The 17,269-nt window shown below is 49.3% G+C and overlaps 1 protein-coding gene across 4 annotated transcripts in view; it reads left to right on the forward strand.

The window, feature by feature from the left end:
• LARGE1 (LARGE xylosyl- and glucuronyltransferase 1) overlaps positions 1 to 17,269 on the forward strand; it is a 521,069-nt gene that overhangs the window by 78,804 nt on the left and 424,996 nt on the right. The window lies entirely within an intron of this gene.

The raw sequence follows: 17,269 nt of genomic DNA on the forward strand, positions 1-17,269 counted from the left end.
CTCTCTTCTCTCTCAAATAAATAAAGAAAAGCATTTCCTCAGGGTCCTGGGGGCTGGGACCAGATCAAGGTGTCTATGGGGTGGTTTCTCCTGAGGCGTCTCCCCTGGGTGCAGACACCATCTTCTCCCTGGGTCCTCATGCTGTCTTTCCTGGGTGCGTATCTGTCCTAATCGCCTCTTCTTAGGACGCCAGGCAGATTGGATCACCCTAGAGACATCGTTTATCCTTCATTACTTCGTTAAAGACCCCGTCTTCAAATACCATCACACTCTGAGGTCCTGGGGGTTGGACGTCAATTTGAGGGGGGAGGGCGAATTTGTGAATTTGAGGGGGGAGGGCGAGGAGGGTCATAGTTCAGCCCTGAACAGGGCAGTTACTGACTTGATTTTAGCACCTTGTCACTGGTGAAGTGCCATTCAGATGTTCAGGTGTTATGAGGACTTTCAATCTAATTGAGGATATAATGAACGACATGAAAGTCAATTCATTGTATGGGTTGGTATCTTCTAAGCACCTTGGCAAGCATAGTGCTTTTGGGGTTCTGGGGGGTGGGCTTCACTCCACCCCCTCTGTGGGACATGGGGGGTTTTCCAGCATGTGTCCTCTCATTGACAGGACACATGTGTCCTGTGGCTTATTGAATCCTGTGGCCTGCCTTTACCCACCTGAGGCGCAGACACTCCATGGTACCTACAGGGTCCTGTCTGCCTGGTCCACCAACAGTGGCCTAATGATAGCACTTATTGAGTACTTGGTATTTGCTGGGCACAGTTCCAGGCAGACTCCTGTCTAGAGTTTTGGTACCCCCCCCCCCGCCCCGCCCCGGGTTCACAGAGTATGTGCTGGAGTTTGTATTTGAACCAGGGGGTCAGCCCCAGGCTCCATGCTCTTACCTGCTGAGATATATTGCATACCAGTGAGGCTGTTCTCCTGGACACAGGTCACTAGGTGCTGACCGGGCCACAGCTGGAGCCACCAGGTGCAGTCTGGGGCTGCTGCTCATCTACTCTGTGCCCTCTGGGTGGAGCCAGCCTGGTCCCATCCCTCTGGGCTTGCCTCAGTGCAAAAGCCCTTCCTGACTTTCATTCTGTAGAGTTCTGAAATGGAGTCTAAGCCACAGCTCCCAGGCAGCTTGGAGGCTCTAGGTCCTGTCTCCATTGGACACTCACCCCACTTTTGGTTAAGGCTTCAGTTTGTTTTAGTCCCTCTGATTGCTTTTGGTTGCCGGACCTCCCATCTCCCTGTTGGGTCTATTCCTGATCTATTTTGTTGCTTATGTGGGAGCTCCTGGGCTTGGACTTTGCTGTATGCACTTACATCTGATCTGTGTGTGAGGGCAGAAGATGGCTGGGCACCTCCAGGGCCCTCCCCAGCCCTGGTGGAGGCTCCCTGGTCATCTGGTTGACATGGTCAGTGCTGGAACTCATGGTGCTCCAGCTGGGAAAATGCAACATTATGGGACCCTGGTAAAAAGGGCCACTGACTAGAGGCTCTCTGGGGAGGTGTTTGGCTCCAGAATCTTGAAAACTGATTTGGAATTAGCTAGAAAGAAAGGAGGGGAGGATCTGCTGGTCAGTGGGAGTGGCAGGAGCAGGAAGGTGAGGGACTTTTGAGATGCACAAAGGAGGGCACTGTGGAAATCTGTTAGTACCAGGACCCAGAAGCCTGAGAGTTGGAAAGGTGAAGGGGGAGGACTCTGGGCCAGGTGGGGAGGGGCTTCGTGTGCAAGCCAGGCAGCTTGAATGTTGTCTTCAGGGGCTCAAGTCTGTGTGTGTGCGTGTGGTGCATATGTGTTGTGAGGACTCCCATCTCAGAGACCCCACTTACAGCGGTGTGCCTGTTTCTAAGTGAAAGGATCCATGGACTTGATTTTGAAGGCTGGAGGGCTGGACAGGAAGCCACTAAGGAGAGAGGCAGACATAGCACTTGAGTTTTCATTCAGGGATCTTTTTTAAAGTCTGAAAAGTACTTTTCTGACAGCTGGTTGCTGGGAGTCATCACCAGCCTGAGATTACTCCTGTGGGCCCGGGGGCCACCCGAGGCCTGAGGCCGGCATTAGGTCTTTATGCAGCTGCTGCTGAGCTTCCCACCCGCTTGCTCAGCAGCTCTTTCCACTCTTGGCAGTGTTTCATCTCTCCAGACCTCCTGTCTCCTCGTCTGCAGGTGTGCTTCTGGAAGAATAGGAAAGGAGGAGCAGAGGGACGGTGCTCAACCTGCACCCCACGCAGGATGTAAAGTACTGCATCACATGTAACTCTTCTTTCAGTGAATTTCTTGTCACTCCTTTGCTCTGTATCCCCAGAATCTCTGCTAACATGGGAGTAGGATCACCGCCACCATTACCATTACCACCGTCATCATTACCATCACCATCACCATTATCATTACCATCACCATTATTCCCACCAGCACCAGCACCACCATTACCACCATCATTACCATTATTACCACTACCACATCATCACCACGACTATCATAACCATTAACCACTGCCATCATTACCACCCCATTACCACCAGTATCATTACCATGACCACCACTACCTTTACTACCACAACCATTACCACCGTCATTACCACCAGCAACACCATAACCATAACCAGCACCAATGCCATTACCACTACCATCATTACCACCATTACCACCACTACCATCATTATCACCACTACCACCATTACTACCAGCACCACCACCATCACCCTTCACCCTCACTTTCAATGTATCAGGATTTCTGGCCTCAGGAATACTTGCATCCCCCAGTATCCTTTATGTCAAGCATAAAGGATATGCTTGACCTCATTTAATTTTCAACAAGTGGCAATTAGTCACTTGTTGACAAATTCATTTTGCTTTTGAGGAAACTGAGGTATGGGGATGTTAAATAAGTTGGCCAAGATCATGCTGCTGACACGCGACAGAGATAGAATCCAGATGGGCCCCCGGCACCAGGGGGAGCCACTGCCGCCTCTCACGGAGGAGGCCTGGCCTGGTAGCTGGGGAGGGGATCCGGAAGGCCGTCCACTCCGTCTGCCCTGGATCTGTGTGGTGTTGCTTCTCTCTGCTCTCCAGATCCCCGAAGTTTTATGTTCTAATCAAGCGTGGTCAGCACTTGCTCATGGAAATTGATGACGCAGCACAACCTCTTTCTGTAAACTTCAGAGATGGAGTGTCCTTTGGAGACAGAGTGGCTGTGGGTCTCAGACCTTGAGGGTGGGGGTACGCACCATCGCTTTAATAAATGAGCTGAAAGCCTCATTGGCCTCCAGCCTGAAGGGCCTCGGTGACTGATGGGCAGATGGAACGTCACATCTGTCTTTGGGGTGCTGTTCCTCACCTCCCCACCGCCAGGCTCTCACCCCGGCACTTCCTGCTTGGAGTCTCCATCTCTCGTCCCTTCCCGGGACAGGTCACCTGTAATCTCTCAGGCAGGGGCCTTGCCTGCCTCCTGCCTTCACCCTCCGGGAAGGGTGGTTTCTTCTCAGGATGTCTGCAAGCTCCACGGCTTGGGAGGAGTTAAGTCCAGCCAGGCTGCCGCCTGGGAACCTGTCCCCCTGGATCTCTGTTGGTTTTAATCTTCATTATCTTGAATGACAATGCTGTCAGCACCCGGGAGGGATCCTTGAGCAGCCAGATGGTGGCTGGATTTTTCTGCCAGTCATCAGTTTTCATCTGATTGCAGCGCAGGTGCAGGGAGGAGCCGTTTCTCAGCACTCCTTCAGATTGCCGCTGCTTGAGTAGATTCCTCCAGGAACCTTTCCAGGGACTGTTAAGGCTGGGAGCAACCCAGAGAGTTGGGAGTTCACCAGAGAGGTGAGGTGGTGGATTCATAAATAGTTATTGATGTCAATTATACGCAAATAAAGAATTTTTATACATTTATTGAGCACCTACTATGTACCAGGAGTTACCCTAGGCCCTGGGGACCTGGGAATGAGCAAAACCAAGCCCCTGGTCCAGTGGCTCTTCGAGGAAACAGACATACATGGGACACATCAAGTGCAGGAGGTGCTGAGAAGGGAAGATAAAGCAAGATAATAGCATCAAGGGTCAGAGGGTGACTGGGCCATGACGTGGGGTGGGGTGTTGTCTTGAAGAAGTCTGAAGATGGGGGATGTTTGGAACCCGCCTTGGCCTGTGTTCTTCTCCCTCTAGTCTTTCCGTATTGCTCTTAGGTAGTTTTGATAGTCATTGTGTATAAAGGACTTCTTTGCTTTCTGTCATTCTAGCATTATTACGTTTTCTCATTCATTCCTTTACTCCTTCAGTGATCCTTTACTTAGGATGCCACTGGTGTCAGGTACTACTTTCGGGACCAGGAATTTAGAAGCAAATATGCTCCCTTGGGGGCAGCCCCTGGGATATGGGATGCTGGCATTGAAGTCACCCCCAGAGTTGTCACTACTTCATTGCTGCTGATCGCCAGCACCTCGGGCTCTCCCGTGCCTTCTCTGGCTCACCTCATCGACTGCTCTCTCACCCCTCTGGAGAGTGGTCCTTCCCTGAGAAGAGAGAAAGCCCTTTCTTTCTCAGCCAGGCTTCCTTCTGGATCCTCCTTCATGGCCAGGCCTCAAAGCAGAGCCTGTGGCAAGGCTTCCACATTCTCAGCATGGCCATCAGAAGAACCTGGCTTCTGTCCCCAAGCATCAGGGAGCTGGTTGTTAGGTCTACACCCGTTGCCCTCCACCCATTGTCACTCCCCCTGAATTGGGCAGCACACATCCTCCCGTCTACTACCTCCTGCAGCAGACGCCCTGCTCCAGGTGCTTCCTGGGACTCCCGGGACTCAGCCAGCTCCTTGGGGACTCCCAGCCTGCTGCCTGTGCCAACACCTCTTCCCCTGCCCTTCGGAGACAGGTCGCCTCCAGGTCCTGTGGCTTCTTCTCATTCTTGAACTCACCCCCTTGGTATGTGGATACATTTTCCTACCTGTCCTGTCGGCAACTTTAAACTTAGTGTGTCGAAGACCCAATTCTTCACCTTCCCTCCTCCCGATGGCTCCCCCTTAGGCTCCCACCTGTGAACATAGTACTTTCATCCCTGTTGTCACGTTACTTCTTCACACTAACCCCAGGAATTCCTGCAGTACCGAGTCCCATGCCCAGCCCTATTGTTCCTTTTTGACTTTGTGTCTCCCCTCTCCCAGCCCTCGCCACCTGGGTCCTCTGGAGAACAGTGCTCCTGGGAGGAGCCATGGATTGAAGTAGCTTTGGTTTCCCTAGCTGTGTCTTTTGGGTAATTCCAGGCCAAAAGCTTTCACCTCTGGCCTCTTTTCAGTTGGAAGAAGCTAGAATGTGCTGATTCCCAGGATGGCTCGAGCTTTGATATATCTTAGGTTTGTGACCTGTAAGGTAAAATATTTCCTAATTATCTTAAAATTAGGTAAGAAGAGAACTGAAGTAGGTGGAAAAATGTCCTCTGGAGAGAGGAAGGCTTAATCCCCAGAACCTGTAAGTATTACTTTATTTGAAAATTGGGAAAGACCCTTTGCAGGTGTGATGAAGCAAACTGCTCTCAAGATAAGGAGATAATCCTGGATCCTCGGGGGGTGCCCAAAGTGCAGTCACATGCCTACTATAGGGAGGCAGCGGGAGATGGTCCACAAACAGAAGTGGGGATGACGATGCGAGGGAGAAATTGGAGCCATGAAACACAAGTCAGGCACTGAGAAGGACAAGGAACAAACTCTCTAGACCCCTCCCTGGGGAGAGCACCACCCTGGGACACCTTAATTTAGGACTTCTGGCCTCCAGAGCTCTGAGAGAGCAAGGTTCTATTGTTGTGAGCCACCAAGTTTGTATTACAGCAGACATAGAGGATTTTACCACAATTAAGCCCCCAAAACAGAAACCACTTTTGTAAAAAAAAAAAGAGTAGAGTGTCTGTGTTTGAAATATGTCCCAGGTGGTGGATGTATCTGTTATTGGCACCAGGGTTTCTAGGTGTAGGACTGGTGGGGTTGGTGGCCTCAGCCCTGCCACTCCCCAGCCCTCGTTCTCCTCCCTGGCCCTCCTCCTCTCCAGCCCTGCTCCTCCTCCTGGGCCCTGCTCCTCCACAGCCCTTCTCCTCCCTGGTTCTGCTCTGATGATTTCCTAAGCCTTCTGCTCTGCTTCCTCTCCAAGTGGCACTTTGTGTCTTGTAGTTCTGGCGCCTTCCTCCCCTCCTAGCCTCGCCCACATCCACACCTGCTGTTTTGTTTCCCTAATTGCAGCTGGGGCGTTCAGCGGCTTCCAGTCTCTGTTGGAGACTGCGCTGTTGGGTGGTGGGGACAGCCAGGTGGGCTTTGTTGCTCTGTCTCTGTCAGCATCCCATATTTGGGCATTTGATAAATATCCCCATCCTGAAATGAAAAGACTGGCCTCTCGAATGTTCCTTTCTGGGGTTTTTGCTGTAGAGTAGCCCAGTCCTTTGGGTTCCCCTGCCCAGCTTTCTATAGTGAGGCCAGTGTTGTCTGCACAGTGGACTTGGGGAATTCCCTGGGGTATTCAGTCATTAGGTCACTCATTTATTAATCAACTACTAGAATCACAGATCAGAACATTTGAAGACTGGTTCCTAGAGATGATCCAACCTTTTTTCCTCATCTTGCGTACAAGAAAACAGAGGCCCAAAGTGTTGCCTCTGAGGGCGAGCGATAATACGATATGACATTAGACTTAGTTTATGTTGTCCACCTGCCTCTATCCCTCTCACCCCTCACTGCCCACACACTGTGCTAAAATGTGTTGGTGGGCCACAGCTGTCATTATATTTAATTTTATAAACAGCTGACATTTATTGAAGCCATACTATGTGTGAGGCACAGCTATTAGCACTTCCCTGTATCAGTCCATTTAATTATCATTAAAACCCAAGAGGTAGGTGCTATTATTAGTAGAAGAGTGTCTTGGCTTTTTCATTACTCAAGCCTTTAAATTCTGGGACCATCATTTGCTAAATTTAAACCTCATCTATAAAATGGGGGTCATAGTGCCTCAGGCCCTGAGTAGATATTTATAGGTGAAAGGAGCAAGTGGAGGAACATATAAATTATGGACTCAGAAAAATACATGTAATTAAGAAATATCAGTCAATAAAATGTTCACAAAAGCCAGGGGCCTGTGTGTTTAATTTGAGCCTGTGACATGAAACTTTTGTTGCATTCATTTTCCCCTCTGGAAAACGAGGATAGTAATATTTAGCTTATAAGATTGTTCTAAGGATTGGATGGGAGAGTGGTATAAGCAATGGACCTACCCTAGTGCGTAGCACAATGGCATGACATTGGTGATCACCCAATATTGGGTGGCAGCTTTTGTTTGCTGTTGAGATACCTGAAGGGCAAACGAGGAATGCATTGTCATTGGGCTGTGGGGTGCTCTGGGGTAACTGTAAAGTCCTGTTCCAAGATCTTCCCTTTTAACAGGACAGCCAGTGTGAAGTACAGATGACTCAGTTTTTGAACAAGGATATCTTGACCCCAAAGGGCAGCAGAAAGAGCTCTATCTACCATCAGCCCCAGCCAGGAAATTCCTCACTGTCTAATGGGAAGGTACAATGGTCAGAAGGAGCTGCTGGCTGGGTGCAGATGCATCTGTCCGCAGTCACACTGTCTATGGGCATGAGTCATTGGCTCTGTCCTCAGATGTGGAGGGCAAGGACAGGGAACAGCATGTCATCGCACCTAATTGATGGGGTGAGTGTTGCTGTGCTTTAGAGGGATAGTTGAGCCTAACTCTTTTTCCATTGTAAGCTCTATGTTAAGTTGGGCAAACTCTATTAACTATTTTTTCCAACTTAGAGGAGTATATATTGACCTCTGCTCTGTACCAGGCACTGTATTAGGTTCTGGAAAGACAGAAGGAAAAGACATGGTTTCTGTCCTTGGGCAGTTTAGAACTCCTAGGAGACATAGGCAAGGAAGCAGCAATAGCAGGTGCAGGCTGGTACTATGAGTGTATTTACACATGCACATGTGTGGGCAAGGCTTGTGCCATGGCCTGAGAAGAAGCTCATGAATTTTTCTCATTGGGAGGCCTCTTGACAGATGACTCATGATCTTGTTTCCTTTTTTAATATATCATTTATATTCATCAGGATGGATTAGGTTATGCTATTTATATGAACAATCCCCAAATCTCTATAGTTTTACAAGGATTTATTTCTTACTCTGGTAACAGGTTCATCTTTGGTTGGTATGTGTGTATGTGGAGGCTTTCTGCTCCATGTTACTCATACTCTGGGAGTCAGGCAGGTCCCACTCCTTGGAATGTCCTAGATCACAGCGGCTGCAGGAAGTTGGGACCCGGGGAATCACTTTCTGCCTCTTACAGAGTTTTGCTTACAGTTGGTTGGCCGCAGGCAGTCAACCAGTCGCAGTTTGCTTCTAGCAACTGGGGAAGATTAGACCTACCTGGAGAAGAGGAACCACATGATTACCGACAGCCTTGGATTGTTCTGACCAACTTCACATTTGAATTCCTAAGCTAGAGGCTATAAACAAAACAGTGCATTGAAAGAGGAGCTTGAGAAGGTGGCCAGAAACAAAAGGAGGGACAGCCTTGCCCGTAGGAAAAGTATAGGAAAGTCATGTCTACTAGTGGTAAGATCAGATAGAGCCACTGTGCAGAGTTGACTGCCCGGACACCTTTGTAGCCTCCAAGGGCATACACTGTGCTGTTGCAGTGTAGTAGAACTTATTGCTACACAGTGCCTTGGCCAGGCACCGTGCCAAGGCAGGGGTTACGTAATTACCTGGGATCATTAAGAAAAACTTAAGAATATATTTATTTTATTGGTTGTAAGACTAAGGATGTATCTTTTTAGTTAGTTAAAACTAAATGTAACAAAAACAGTAAGCCTTTTGTTACCTAAAAAAGTCACTTAGGGGTGCCTGAGTGGCTCAGTTGGTTAAGCATCTGACTCTTGGTTTCACTCCGGTCCTGATCTCACGGTCATGAGGTTGAGCCCCACATTGGACTCCATGCTCAGCTCGGAGTCTGCTTGAGATTCTTTCCCTTTCCCTCTGCCCTTCTCCCCCCATTTTCTTTCTCTCTCTCTCAAAATTAATAAATAAAATCTTTAAGGAAGGTCATTTAAGTGAAACTTGGGTAAATGGAGGCATTGCCGTTTATAGTTTTTCATTTCTTCAGGATAGTTTGTAAGTAAGTGTTTGATTGTTTGAGCAGACTCCAGACTATCTCCCATGTTTGTTTTTTGTCGTTATTTGTTTTTTCCTGTTCATCATGCTTATGATTGTTGGGAATTTCCAGTAATGTGCTGAAGATTGAGCTATTTTGTTGTAAGTATATATGTATACATGCACATGCACCTTTCTATTAGGAGAAATATGGGCTTTAGCAAGCAGAAGGTCTTTGGTTAGGGTCAGAGAGGACCCAGGACATAATTTTGGAATAGCCTTACCTATTATCCCTGCTCTGTTCTCTTTCTCAGCATGCTCTTTGACATCCTTTATAAGGTAGCTGGGAAGAAAGCTCCTTAAATATCTTTGGCTCACTTTCCTGGAGATCTGTACTAGCTAATCAGTCAAGCAAACATTTATCAAGCATGGTTTATATCCCCCAAGGCATAGTGGAAAAAGAGAAGTATAAGGTCTGGCCCCCCATGCTCGAGGAGTTTACAACTTAGAGATGGGGAGATAAATCAATATTTGCCAACTATGTGCCACACACTGTTCCAGGCTGGCATCACCTCATTTAACCCTATAGGAGGCTTCAGTAGCTGCCAGGTTTTCTACTTTAGGATGAAGAGATTAAGACCTGGAGAAGAACTCTAACTTTATCATGCTTCCATAGTAAATGGCAGCATTTGCATGGGAAGCCAAGTGTTCTCTTTTAAGTCCCGTCTGCCCTTGCTCTGCTATCTGCCAGCCAACACAGAGCATTCAGAGATCCCTAAAGCAGAGTGGGATCTCAGGAGGGCAGAGATTTGTGTTCACTTCAGCTCTTAGGTTCCCAATGACTACGTGGGAGCCTGGCTTAGATGCAGTGATGAGTAAAGAAGGCTCCTGCCCTCCAGGAACGAGCAGTCCAGGCCTGTGAAACTGTTGAGAGGTTCAAGTCAGGGCAGGGAGTCTGCTACCAAGGGCACTGGCACAGGCGAGGGTGCCTTGCGTGTAGCTCATGAGAAGTGCTGAGGGCGTTCAGCAGGGGTGGGACCCGGTGTGACTGGGTTTTAGCCAGCCTGCACCCCTTGAGCAGTGGCAGGAGAAAGGACAGAAAGGAGCACGCACCTGAGGTGAGGTAGCAAGCCCCATCAAGATGCCGTATGAGCAAGAGGGGGCTGCATGCCGGTGCCAGCGGTGGGAGCTACTGGTCTTACTGGTGCTAAGCATGGGGAATACAATAGAGGAAGGAGCCTGGGAAGATCTGTTCATTCCTGGCTTGGGTAACTAACTAAGCTGGTGGTAGTGGACGAGGAGGAGGACCAGATTTAGTGGAAAAGATAATCCTATTTCAGACAGGACAAGGATGTGGGCTTGGGAGTCAAACCCCTCATTTTCTCTATTAGTTTTTTTGACTCTGGGCAGAATACTTCACCCCCCCCCCCCCCCCACTTAGATTCCTGTAATGTGAGAAAACAAATTGTACCTTTCCCATAGAGGTTTTATAAGGATGAAATGAAGTCATGACCATAAAGCACTTAGAGTTTGACATGTAAGTGCTGGCTGCTGATAATTACTAATAACCTGTAGTTACTAACTGATAAAGAAGATGGATAAAATGTAGCTTACTGCAGTGGAGAATTTATTTTATTTATTTGTGGTTTTATGGTTCTATTAACACAAATACGATGGCACACAAGCTGCCTGTTCACTTTCTTTGCTATGCAGCCTGGCAGGGGGATTGGCCAGCGGGGCTGCTCTTTCCACAGTGGCTTTGGAGGAGCCGCCGTGAGTGGCATCTGCACAGCGAGATTTGTCGCACATCAGCAGCATGGCTAGCTCCTTGACTTTGTGGGCTAGTAACTTCCCGAAGCTACTGGGCAGCATGAACTTTGTTTTCTCTTTGGTCGCATAACTAATGCTGGGCATCAAGATGTGGCCCTTGAATCTGTGTACCCTATTGTCGGTGCCTCTGCGTATCTGCCAGTTGCATTTATTTTTGATGTATTGGCCTGACTAGTGCTGGATGTACTTCTTGATCCTCTTTTCTTAAGGATCTTTGGCTTCATAGGGGTCTGAGTAGGAGATGGCTGCCACCTCCCCAGGCGGTGCCAAGGAGAGTACAGCAGGGAATTTAGTATCTGGTGACCTCTATTCTCATTTTAAAGAGTTGAGGGAAAATGCTATAAGAGCAGATAAAGGAAAAAAATCAAATATCTGTTATATTGGCAGGCTCTATGCCAGATCCTATGCTGGATGTTTCGGAAATTTTTGTTACTATAACCATCCCATCACGGCAGGCTGAATAGATCTCAGAATGTATGATTCAAGAGGTTTTTATCTCATTCCCCAAAGGAGTAGGCTGGGGAGAGTGAAGGGTGTGTGTGTGTGTGTGTGTGTGTGTGTCTGCTCCACGCAGTGACTCTGGCCCTTGTCTTCTCTCGAAGCTCTGGCACTGATGTCCAGCCAACACAGGGCAAGAGCATAAGCCTCCTTGCCGCTCATGTCCCCCTGGTTAAAATTTAGTCCCAGGGTCGCACCTCATGGCGAGGAGGCTGCAAACTCTCTCACCCTGTGTGCAGAGCTTGCTGAACAGCTAGCTCTCTCCACAAAGGGCCCAGTTTACAGGTGAAGAAACAGTTTCTGAAAAACAAATACGTTTCTTTCAGGATGACTGATGGAAGGCAAGATACATGTGGGAAGCGAAGATGGATAGTTGGGGGATAGGTGGGTTAAGTGAAGTGGATTTAGTGGGATTAAATGATGAATAAAGGAGGCATATCTGTGGTTAAGGTAGTTGAGACAACTCCTGGGCAATGTCCCAGGCCGTGAGCTGGTACCAAGGAGGCATGGCGGTGGAGGTTGTTGGCACCAGGAGTTACAGATCAGGTAAACCAGTAGGTTGGATGAATAGCCACAGGAGCTGGAGCCGCCCCAGATGGCAGTATAATTAGAAAGGGAGGGAGAAGCTGAGAGAGCGGGAGAAGGACACAGAGTTTGTGACCAGAAGATCTAAACTTCAAAGACATCATCCAGAGCATTGATGTGTGTGGAGTAACTTACTTGTTTTAGCCCTACCACGGACCTGGTAGGATAGTGGACCCGGGGAGAGCTTTGAGCTCGCGTACCCTGCAGGGGAAGATAAAATGAGTTGTGAGGATGGGGTGAACGGAAATCGGCTGTCATGATCATTACTTTTGGATTAAAGAGGTTATGGGGGCCTGTGTAGACTTGGAAGTTGTTTGGCATTTGGATCAGGCTGTGGTGAACAGGATAAGCACAGTTCTCTTCAAATTGGTGGTTTGTGAAGTTGCTTTTGAGTGCGGGGATGAGTCAGTCTCGGCACCTATTTATTGAACATGTACCATGTGCCCAAACGTTAGTGATACCAGTTCTCAGGATAGCGATGAGGTATAACCACAGCTTTACCCCGGGGCCTGCTTGTAGAGAGGACACGCTTCTGCAGAGTGGTGGGGGGACGTCTGAGGGAGTCCGTGATCACTGCCCACAAAGCCCACCTAGGTTCTCACCCGCCCTGAGTTCTGTGAGCCTTTGCCAAGTCACTGGGCTTCCTGGTCTCGGGCATCTCATCTGTTTAAAAATAAACTAAAAAGCATGGGCAAGGCTTCGTTTTCATTATTCAATAAGTATTTGCTGGGTACCATCTGTTCAGGTCCACGGGGCACAGAGGGTAGGACACAGAGCTGCTGCCCTCAAGAAGTGAAGGAATAAGATTAATATATGTGGAGGGAAAAGGTAAGTTTGTACAGGCTGTCGTTGGATATTTATGAGAGCCTCTGCCTTACGAGGCCCTGCTCCCAGGGCTGCGGCGGTCGGAGCCTGCCTACTTCCCACATGCTCTTTAGTCCCATACATTCTTGTGCGGCCACCCTGAGCTTCCCCTCCCCTCCTCCCACACTTCCTTCTCCCTTATTCATTCAAAACATATTCACTGAACACCTACAGTTGGTCAGGCTCTGGAGAGACAACCATGAATGAGTTGACAGGGTCCCTGTCCCCATGGAGCAAACATGTCTTTGGAGTGACAGATTGTACACAAGCCAACGAGGCAGTTCCAGATCTCTCCATACATGCTCTGGATAAACTGGAGACAGCAGTGTGGTGGCAGTGACTTCTGGGGTGATGCTGGACAGGAAGGTCTTTGCAGGGGTGACATCGCACTGAGCCCTGTGGAGGCAGAGAACCTGCCCCGTGACTTGGGGAGCAGCATCTACCATGAGGGTCGCGGCATGGCCAGGGACAGCAGGGACTGAGGGAGCACGGTGGTGGACGTCTCAGAACTCAGATGATGGGGGCAGAGGGCATGCATATTGAGACACACGTAGGAAATGTTAGGCCCCTTCCTTTACTCGTCCCTGGCACATAGTAGGTTCTCAGTAAGTATTTGTGAAAGGGTGAGTGCATGCATACACACCACCTCTTGGAGCCCCCTTCTCTCCCAGCTGGCTCCTCCAACCGTCCAAGGCAAAATGTTCAAAAGATCTCCGGCTTTTCGCATTAAAATGCCTTGGCTTTAGAAGGACTGGTGGTCCATACACGGGAATAAGTCTTGTAAACTGGCATGCCGACTGCACCACTAGTATTGGCTGAGGCCCAGGAGCCCCCCCGCTGGCCTCCTGAGCCTCTCAAGCCTCTGTGCTCCACTTAGAATAGGAAAGGAAACACTATTTAGCCCTTACAAACTGGCCATGGTGCCATAGGGAGATTTTAATATTTGTGCTCCTATGAGTAAGTACAGTCATATCCTGTGTTTATAGGGGAGACACTACAGCACAGACTGTCCAAGGTCAGATTCATTGTACAGCCTGGGGTCTCATCCCGGGTCCCCTGCCTGTAGGGGCCCCCTTCCCGCACGCCACACCACGCGGCCCCCGTCTCCTGCCCTCCCTCCTTAGCCTCTCCATCTGTCAAACGTGGATAATGATTTTGTCCTATCTTACCACTGACCCCCTTGATAATATTGACCTAGTGGGAAGTTGTAAGGCAGAACCAGTAAAAATGACAATGAAGCATTTTGCCAATAGAAGGTGTGCTGCTGAATGTTAATTCACAGCGGAGCCTGGCCGTGATGTGAGGGCACATTTATTAGGTAGCTATTTAGCCAGCAGGCCTCTTCCTGCCCCCAACTCGATGAGGAAGCCTGGGCTGGCTCCAGCGGCGTGAGCTCCGTCCTCTGTATTTTTGCTGTGTGTCCCTTCTGTGATCTCTCCACATGTGGATTTGGTGACCCTGTAAAAGCTTGGAAGCTCTTTGGGGCCATGAATGGGGTTTGGCAGCCACAAGAACAGTGGACACCATGCTGGGTGTCCAGCCATGAAGGCTGGAGAGGCTGCCTGCCCCAAGGGTCTCCTGGTCTAGAGAGAAGAGAGGGCAGGTGTGTGATCAAGTGCACCAAGCAGTGGGGAGGCCTGAGAAAGATGCTCACGCATGGAGCATTGTGGGAGGAGAGGGAAGAGGCAGCCAGGGAGCCTTCCATAAGGAGGGAGTTTGAGAGGCTGGTCTGGCACAGGGGTCAGGTGCTTGCACTCTGGAGCCCACCTGCCACTGTCTGGCTGGGTGACCCTGGGCAGGGTATTCGATCTCTCTCTAGGGCTGTAAAGTGGAGATGGGAAGACTTAGACCTCACAGGGCTGTTTAGGGCATTAAATGAATTAATATATGCACCAGGTGTAGAACAGTATCTGATACATGAGTACTTGACATGTGGCACACACGTGTATTCTGAGCAGTGGCGTCAATGTGTGGAGGCCTGTGGAGGGAGCAGACCTGTGAAGGGCTGAGGTGGGTGGGGGACAAGATCCTAGGCACATGCTGGGTGGGGAAGGCACTGTGTGCCCACTGGAGGCCAGGCTGTGTGGGTGCTGCTGAGCCTCAGTGGCACATCTTTGACACTGTGTGTGTGTGTGTGTGTGGGGTGGGTGGGGGGGGGGATCTAGATGTGTATTTACGTAGACATAACACACATCTGACATTTACCACCCAGCCTCTTAGCTCTAGGGACAGACTGAGGAGAATGACTTGAGGGATAGAAGCCATTAGGGGAGAGTGATAGTCCCTCTGACCAGCCTTTCCAGGAGAGCATTCTGGAATTCGAGATGGTGGAGTGAGAGTAAACTGTGTCATGGAGTAAATAGTGATTCTAGAGTTCAGACAGACCTGACTTAGAATCTTGCCCTCAACATTATGTACGGGTACACCTACCTACCTACCTACCTGAATGAATGGGGTTATGTATATAGGTATGTATCTATCTACCTACCTACTTACCTATGTATGTATCTACTTACCTACCTACCTACCTACCTGTTTGTCTCTCTCCTATTTATCTGTCTCCATCAGCCATCCATCTGTTGGTATCAGTGTCCCTCTGTCTCTATCAGTCCATCAAACCAAATTGCATCTTGAGGGGGAAAGCCTGAGTGCTACTCCAGCCGCAGCTCTGTGCTGTTCACCATTGGTCCGTGATTTTCACCCCTTTTGTCCACAGGCCACAGGGGGTGCATGCTGTCGGGCTGGAGTTTTCATCACCTAGACTCTTTCTATTTGTGAAAACAGTGCAGGCATCCAAACGCCAGGCCACGCTTTGTGTGCTCATTTAATGAGAAAATCGAATGCAAAAGAGGGAATGTTTGGAGATAATTGGACTCAGGAGGGTTGCGGGTTTTTGGAGGTGATGAGCGGTTGATGGTCTCATAAGAAGTGCTTATGATGGTCTACAAATGGCTGAGCAGCCGGATTCCTGCTTCTAAGGCACATCTCCCCAAGGTCTTCCTCATGTGGTGAACCCTCCTGCCCCCCACTGCTGTGTGAGGCAAGCACTGGCAGGGTGTCCGGGTGCCTGCGAGCGTGCACACACCTGTAGGGACACTCCTTGTGGAAAAGGCAGGGGACGAGTTCCCATCCTTTGCTGTGGCTCTGTTTTGAAACTTGGTTTTCATGGCCAGCCTCTTCCCTGAAGTTGCACCCAGTGCATGGGTCCCTGGGCTGGATTGACAGGCAGGTGCACTGTTAGATTCCCAAGAATGGGTCTCAGATGAAAAGAGTTCTCTCTCTTTCTTTCTCTCTCTCTCTCTCTCTGGGTCATAGAAGCCATGGTCAAAAGCCAATCACTCACCCACTTGTCGTAGAACAGATGAAGGCAACCCAGGGCTTTTTCTCCGATGGCAAATTCTCCCGGCATGAGGAAAGAAACATAATTGGAAAATGGGCAATATTCACAGAGCAATTACTGTGCCCGTTAATGAGGTTTACATGAAGGCTTCCAGTGAATTAATGAAGAACAGTGATTTTGGCATTCATGTTGAACAGCTGGACAGCTTGATAAGGGAGCAGACTAGGAGGGCCCAGGGCTCGGCCAAGGTGATAAGGACTGAGGGAAACTCTCTCCCCAGCTGGCCCCTTCCTCAGTTCTCTCTGGTCCCATTACTGTCCTGGGAGAAGTTGATCGTGATGTCTGGGCCGCCACATTGGACCTGCCCCACCAAGAGGAGAGGAACCAGTTTGCCTAGGCCGTGGGGGCCCATCTTCCCTGGGCTACGCTCAGAATCTGGCCAGTGGCAAGCCATTAAGTTTCCTTTCCTCGGGCGTTCTGTTTGGGGGTTACATTACAGTGGTTTTTGGGGGACAGTACATCTTGGAAATCTCATGCCATTTGAATACTGAGGTCTGGGTGATGGCCCTGTCATTCATGCCTGTGTGCTCCTTGGGCACGTTACTTAGCTGCTGGGAGCTGTGGTTTCCTCCTCTGTGGAAGAGACACACTTACATCAGTGACCTGTTGGGAGAATCAAATGGAATAGTTCATACTGAGTCCCATTCTGCATGTGTTATGCGTTGTGTCAGGTGGGGGTTCTCCAGAAAAATAGAGCTAGTAGGACATAGAGAGATCTACCATATACCGTAGGCTTTGTTTTAAGAAATGGCTCGTGTAACTGTGGGAGCTGTGAAATCTGTGGGGCAGACCAGCAGACTGGAAGCTCAGGCGTTGGGAGTCAGGACTACAGTCTTGAGGCAGAAATTCTTCTTGTCTGGGAAACCTTGGTTTTTGCTCCTAAGGTCTTCAACTGATTGGACAAGGCCCACTCACATTATTGAGGCTAATCTCCTTTACTTGAAATCACCTGATAGCACAGATTAACCACATCTAC

This window comes from Canis lupus, chromosome 11, assembly GCF_048164855.1.
Source record: "Canis lupus baileyi chromosome 11, mCanLup2.hap1, whole genome shotgun sequence".
Lineage (NCBI taxonomy): Eukaryota > Metazoa > Chordata > Mammalia > Carnivora > Canidae > Canis > Canis lupus.